Below are 7,500 nucleotides of genomic sequence, written 5' to 3'. Positions count from 1 at the left end.
TATCACATTCATAACAAACATACAGAAAATATTTCACTCCTAAACAGTCTCAAAACAATTACTTATCATATTTGCCAGCAAATAAAATAAAATTTCAGTACAATTCATCAAAAACATATTGAAAACTTTGTGTATATATATTTTTCCCCCTTTTCTTGAAAAAAAGATTTGTAGTCGAGCCTACGTATATAAAAACATAAATGTTTTAGTATAAAGAAAGCAAAAAAGGTATACATTTCAAGGAAATCTTGCCACACAAAACTAAAATACATCATAAAAAATAAAAAAATATATAAATAATCTTCATGGTCAAGTACCATTTAACAGTAGCAGATTCAGAATGACTCAAAAGGAAGGGGAGAAGTGTGTGAGTATGTAATAAAAGCGGGCAAACACCAAGGGAACAAAGCAGACAGGCAAGGGGGGGATATTCAATGCCAATGGCATCTATTCATATTTCTCACTTTTGATTTTGATATAGTCAATTTGCAGAAATTATATATTTTTGCCTTTCTGCTCATGCCAAAATGAATCTCAAATGTAAAAAAGTCATTTTTGCGGGCCATGAAATGAGGCTACTACTTCACCTACTCCAAAGCAGGCACGTCCAGAGGAATTGCTATTATTCAATGCTCATCACAATATTGATAATGGTTACAGAATGCCTAATACGTATAAAACAATATCTTGAAATCATAACTATTACACATCAAGCCCACCAGCTTTTCATCCATGAAAGAGACAATAACACATTATTATGAAGAGGAAATCTTATACTTCATGCAAAAATACATGGGTTTGACATGGTACAGTGGAGACAAGTATGGTTCCAGTCCTGCTTCAGTCTGACGTTAGGAAGGCAATCCACTCAAATTAATAGCCCCATATAAATTCTTCAAAAGGAGGTAAGTAAGGGAGTGTCTCATAAAAAGAAACAATCATCTATGTTAGATTAATATGCAAATGATTCTCTTTGTTTAAAAAAAAAAAAAAAAAAAAAAAATCAAATCAGGAATAAGTTTGAATACTATGAGATGGTATTCAAATAGGTTAACTTTTCATAATACAAAATGCCTAAGTAACAGCATGCAATGAATACAAGAAACAATCCTGCCCCTAAACCATTCACGATGGGGTATATATTTGCCTAATGCTGCTCCTGCCGTCAAGATGACAAGTGCGCACAGCTTCCCGCCAAGAGGTCTCTAGGTCTCTCCCAGCGCAAGGCCATGGTAAGCCTTTCAGAGCACTTTTCAGCTGCCTGAGACTACAGCATGATAAGAGGAGGTATTCACTTTTTTTTTTCTTCTTTTTTGACAAGTCAAGGAAAATATGTAGATACAAATCCAGCTACAATATATATATATACCATGACAGGATAGGATGTCATCCATCGTGAGGAAAATATTCCAATGATACACTTCATCCAGCATTTTCCTTTTCTTAACAAAGCTGTTTATGTTCATAAATACAATGATCAAATGATTTTATGTCTTCATAAGAAATTCTCACATTCTACTTAATTTCTAAAAATACAATTGTGGAATACTGTTATAGCTAAAGCATAACTGTGATCCCAACCAAGCTAAATGGCTGTCCGGCCATGATATTTCTGATGCCACGGGCGTCTACCAAAAATTAGATGGACTGGGAAAATATTGTCCTTATTCAAGGACACACAGACTTAAACCATTCACGCCGGGGCTGTTCCGGCTTTGCACGGTCGCAATACCGGGGTTTTCGAACGCATAAGCCTAACGCCTCGAGATTCTCGGACACACAAGCCACGAGCCTGGACTGCCAGCTCGATCACCCCGAACGCCGGCCTTGCCCTCATATCTCGTCCCCGGCATCTGCCGCAAAAAACACGTGTCATCACGTCAACAGGCTCCAATGGGTTAAACCGTTTCCCTTAAAATCATCATGAAACTAAGGTTTAGGCTGACTTGGAGAGCTGCAGCTTTGATACTACCACCAAGCCCATCTGAAAGCATGCTTTAACCCATTCACGCCGGGGCAGTTCCGGCTTTGCGCGGTCGCAATACCGGGGTTCTCGAACGCATAAGCCTAACGCCTCGAGATTCTCGGGCGCACAAGCCGCAAGCCTCGGTTGCCCGCTCGCTCTACCCGAGCGCGCGGCTTCCCCTCATAGCGCGTCCAGGGCGTCTGACGCGAAAACCACAATACGTGCTATCACGTCAACCGGCGTGAATGGGTTAATAGTGAGCAATTCCTTTATGGCAAGTAATTACTCACAAAGCCATTTAAAATTTGCAAGATGCAAAAACTTACTCCAACTGCTATCCTTCTAACAAGTGAAATATAAAAACAGAATCATTCAATATCACAAAATGAAAAAATGATCCTTTCAAAATTATACATTTCTGTCACATCTTACACCAATAGCTTTCAATTTTTTGGACAACACTGCATACTGTTGGCATTTCAAAATCCTCTCATGCTGATGCATTCCACATTTAGAATAGGATTCTAAGGAATACTTTTGCCGTTACATAAACCTGTTATTGATGTACACTATTAATCAGAAAATGCTATAACATCAGGTCTCGTATTTTGTTTTCTCTTTTTTAATAGGCATTAATAGCCTAACCTAGTAAATGCTTATGACCAACCATTGAATTATGCAAGGCTGGGAACCACTAACCTAAATCATGACTTCACCAAGACATGGTTTTCTTAACCTCATGAATAAATAGTGCCTTGAAAAAAATTCTGTTCGGTGCTCACAAGTGAAGCTGTTACACTGATCTTTTCTACACCTGTACCACATGTAAATTAACAGCTGATTACAACAGCTGTAGAGACAAAATACATCCACTAAACCGTATTGGGGTTAAAATGCTTACATGAGTCTCTAATACATCTTATTTTCAAGGTATATCTGATTAAACTTCTAATATATTACCAGCAAATATAAAAATAAATTTCAAAGTATCATAGGTATCATAATTTTCTTTGACTATTACATAAATCAAACCAAGTTAATGGTGGTTAATAGCTTAAGAATATTTGCTAAAAAATATCTATGATAAAAAAAAAAAAAATTGATGCTGCACCTGGATTAATATCGAAGTTGACTACTTGATGTAATAATTAGAAGCATGGGGATGATGTTTATTCCCCTTATCTTTGATTCTTGACTAACAGATTGTTTTTCTATAGTAGTAGTAGTATTAGTGTAGCAGTAGTAGTAGTAGTGGTAGTAGTGGTGGTGGTGGTAGTATTAATAGTGGTGGTGATGATGTGGTGGTAGTAGTGGTAGTGGTGGTGGTAGTAGTACTAGTAGTAGAAGTAGTAGTAGTAAAAGTAGTAGTAGTAGAAATAGTAGAAATAATAGAAATAGTAGTAGCAGTAGTAGTAGCAGTAGTGGTAGTAGTAGGGTGGTGGTGGTGGTGGTGGTGGTGGTAGTGGTAGTAACAGCAGCAGCAGTAGTAATAGTAGTGGTGGTAGAAAAAAAAACAGGTTTAGGCCAACTTTCAAGAGCTGTAGCTTGAGAACTATTACGATCATAGCTAAGGATAAGGATAAGCCAGATTTGCGGAGCAGATGCTACGCCGGGCTTGTATGCACTGAAGCGAGCCCGCCTGTGTCAGCACGTGCTGACCCGTGAGAGAATGTGCCAACGATCTGAGCTTGGTCCTTACCCAACGCAGTGCCCAGCTACGTCACTAACCGCCAGGTGACAATGGAAACTCAAGAGTTTGGACGGGACTCGATCTGCCGACCACGGGGATGTGAAGTCGACACGCTACCAATGAGCTAACCAGACGGCTACGATCATAGCCATATAACTTCATATATATATGCTGCCCAGAACAGCCACCCCCCCTCCCACCTCCAATGTCATGGTGTGAACAGGTGACATTAACATTTCACCATGGCATGTATAGATGCCCTATGTCATCACTGGGTTAAAGATGATTTGGAAAAGTGTACCTTATTACAAACTACAAAAATGAGCAGCTTATTGAAAATGTGAGGAGAAACCAAACAGTAATTTTTTTTAGGGAAGGAAAAATTACTATCATAATAAGTCAGTATTGGATATCAACCCAGTTACTTCATTCCTAAAAAGTGTTCAAATTTACAAGAAAACTGAGGTTAGACCATATTCTATAGCAGCTTCTTAAACATTAACTCTATGACGACAATGCGTAGCACCCGTGTGACACAGCTAAATTCCTGATGCCGGGGTGTCATGCCAGTGTGACGTTTCCAATGCAATATTGCAATAGCCCGGCGTAGGGGTTTTCATTTATTGACGTGCCCCATCGGGAGAGGGTTAAGGAAACCCAAAAACGTTCTTGTTAAAAACTGCTGGATCTTCATATATGCTTTTCCTTTCCTTCACATAAAGCACATCATATTTAACCTGCAAAATCTGTCATATGTTACCAATTATTAATGGTTCAATTCCAATTTATTAGCATTATTAGCACAAATCACCTATAACAAAAACCTTTCTGAAGAGTGTTCTATGAAGCCAATAGCCTTTTCAAAAAGAAAGATGATAATCTTGGTTATTCTTACCAATACCGACACAACATGGGCATATAAAAATGATGGTGGTAACACACATCATACAAAATAAAGTATCAAATGGTGTAAAATTGATATGGTGGTCAACAGTAATAATGTCAATATAAGGAAAAAATGGTGGCGATGTGCAAATTTTGCAGTTTAGTCCCCACAAGCCTCCAAAACAGAGTCCAGCCTTACCCAGCTCTGCTCGAACTTGTCTTGAGTTGAGTCAAAATGTTTGGTGTTGCAGACTTTTAACCAATCATCACCAAGCTCTTTAATTTCTATCACAATTCAACAAAACAGGCCTTTATTGAATCCACATTCCTTCTATATCAGACTTTATATATATTACCCACATTCATCTTGATTAGAAATCCTTGTTATGTAATAGAGTAATTTAATAGCAGCCATATATCATCAAATTTGACAGTTCTGTTGTCACATCATTCTTGTCGCTTTTCCAAAGGAGAAGCTACTGATGGAAACATTTCATGTTTCCGAATTTTAGTAACAAATTATTTATGAAATTATTACTGTGTTATGGATAATACAAAATTCAATTAAGTACAATAACATTGTTCAAGCTGCACATCTTCAACAGAAATCATAGGTTCCTCGCCGTCTCAGTCACGTCATATGCCATTCATAAAAGGCAAACCTAATATGCATCTCTCAGCCTAACGATATTGAAATATTTGAGCAGACAGGAGCACCGAGGCCATGTCATCACTGGACTTAGCCAAAGCTTTGAAAAATAGTTGGGGCTTTACCTTTACCTTGTCTCCCCCTCCCCCAATGAAAAAGCTTAATTATCTAAATGCAATCCTACTTTGAACATTCACTAATTCTTTTATCAGCATAGTTGTCGTAAATTGAAAATCAAAGACTTGTAAAATAAAAACCTTGTGATAGATGCAGTTTGGCCATTACTGTAAACTGCACACATCAGTGCTCCCATAAAAACAAATAAATTTCAGTAATGTATAACTTGACGGATTAAGCTTCAACTAGTTCCTCATTTAACATTCGCACCAGATGACGTGCTGACACGTTTCGTGGTTTTTGCGTCAGACACCAGTGACGAGATATCTGGACAAGGCCGGTGCGCAGGATTAGCGACCAGGCAGCCCAGGCTCGCGGCTTATGCACCCGAGAGTCTCAAGGCATTAGCTTATGCGTTCAAAAACCCCGGCATTACCACCATACAAAGCCGGAATCGCCCCAGCGTGAGTGAGTTAAAGACAAATCACCAGGGAAGTCTATAAACACTACTGTAATCTTTATATAATTTGTATATAAAAATATATTGTTTTAAATTTGTAATAATTATACCATACAAAAGAGGTCTTAAAAATTAATTGAGCTTTCAATTTCATGTACAGTTAACCATGTACCATACAAAAGTTTGAAATTGAGATTATAACAATAACTGGATTCCTCCCATCCCTTAACCCATTCACGCCGGTTGACGTGATAGCACGTATTGTGGTTTTCGCGTCAGACGCCCTGGACGTGCTATGAGGGGAAGCCACGCGCTCGGGTAGAGGGAGCGGGCAACCCAGGCTTGCGGCTTGTGCGCCCGAGAATCTCGAGGCGTTAGGCTTATGCGTTTGAGAACCCCGGTATTGCGACTGCACAAAGCCGGAAAGGCCCCGGCGTGAGTGGGTTAATAGTAAGTTCATGGTAAGGAGTAGCATACATTGTGCTTTTCAGTAACAAATGAAACTTACTGTATTTCAACATTTGGCATTTTTAAACACTAGTTCTTAAATGTCACTGACATCAATAGTAAACAGCATTAATAAAACATAGAAATGATTACTCAATAACACTTTCACTGCTGCTTGAAACTAAGTCATTCAATATATAAAATGCAAACTAGAAGCTGGTCACATATGTCAACAAGCCAATCACGACGATCATTTCCCCTTGCTTATTATGTTCCGAGCCTTGAAAACTTGAAATCTAACCACAGTGTGAAGCCGTGACACAGACACCAGATATCGTTTCTCTTTCATTCCAACGTGTTCTAAAGCTCTTGTAGAGCTCTCTTGTGATTCATTGTAAAATAAGGCATTAGTCCCAGCTCTATCTTCCAAGTTCATATGTGATAGGTCTTTGCCAGACTTTGGAGGGAACCCGAAGCACAGAGGCCATAGCAATTGCTTTACACTGCCTTTATCAAATATGTTCTTCATAATATCAGGTAACCTCTTTCCTTGGAATTTGAAAAAGATATGTCTCTGATGATGCCTTGCAATTCACTGACTTACTGATAGCACATCTGTCTTCTGGGAGGATGAGGCAAGATAACAACTGTAATATCACCCAAAGTTATTCTTATTTAAAGGGCATGTACTCACTAGTGCCCCCACATCCCCTTCCTGTCCCCGCTACCCCCTCCACCATGCTACCACGTCGCCAACTCAATTGTTTATCACTAAGAATGAAATTAATTCACCTGATAACATACCTGTGGACGTGAGACGAGCACAAACTCAAAGCACTTCCTCACGACCCAAAAATCTCGCGAAACCCACGCTGGGCCATTTCGAATTCAATTCTGGAAGCACCCATAGGCCTAGGAACGTTTGTTTACCGACCCCCTTCCTCCTCTTCTAAACGTTGTTGCACCGTGCTAATGACACCAGTTGATTACATCGTCATTTCACTCGACACATACCTAGTGGCGATGCGGTGCGACCTTCCAAACAGCGGTAAAAGAGAAAGATAGACGTACAACACCGCCGCGTCCTGCCATTTTTAAAAGAATCGTGGGAACCTCTCACCTCGTATAAAACGTGTTTTTTTTCTCGGCTCTCCTTGCAAATCTTCCATAAAGAACCTCAATACCTCATAGAAGAAGGAGCTTAGAGTCTACTATCATTACGGTCCTCTACCAACGTTTGCAGTTAATGGGCGGAAAATTGGGATTTTTATCTCACCTTCTTGTCT

Source organism: Penaeus japonicus, unplaced genomic scaffold (assembly GCF_977035675.1).
Source record: "Penaeus japonicus unplaced genomic scaffold, GWHDUDI00000001_assembly GWHDUDI00000038, whole genome shotgun sequence".
NCBI lineage: Eukaryota > Metazoa > Arthropoda > Malacostraca > Decapoda > Penaeidae > Penaeus > Penaeus japonicus.
Note: the sequence above shows the minus strand (reverse complement) of the source record.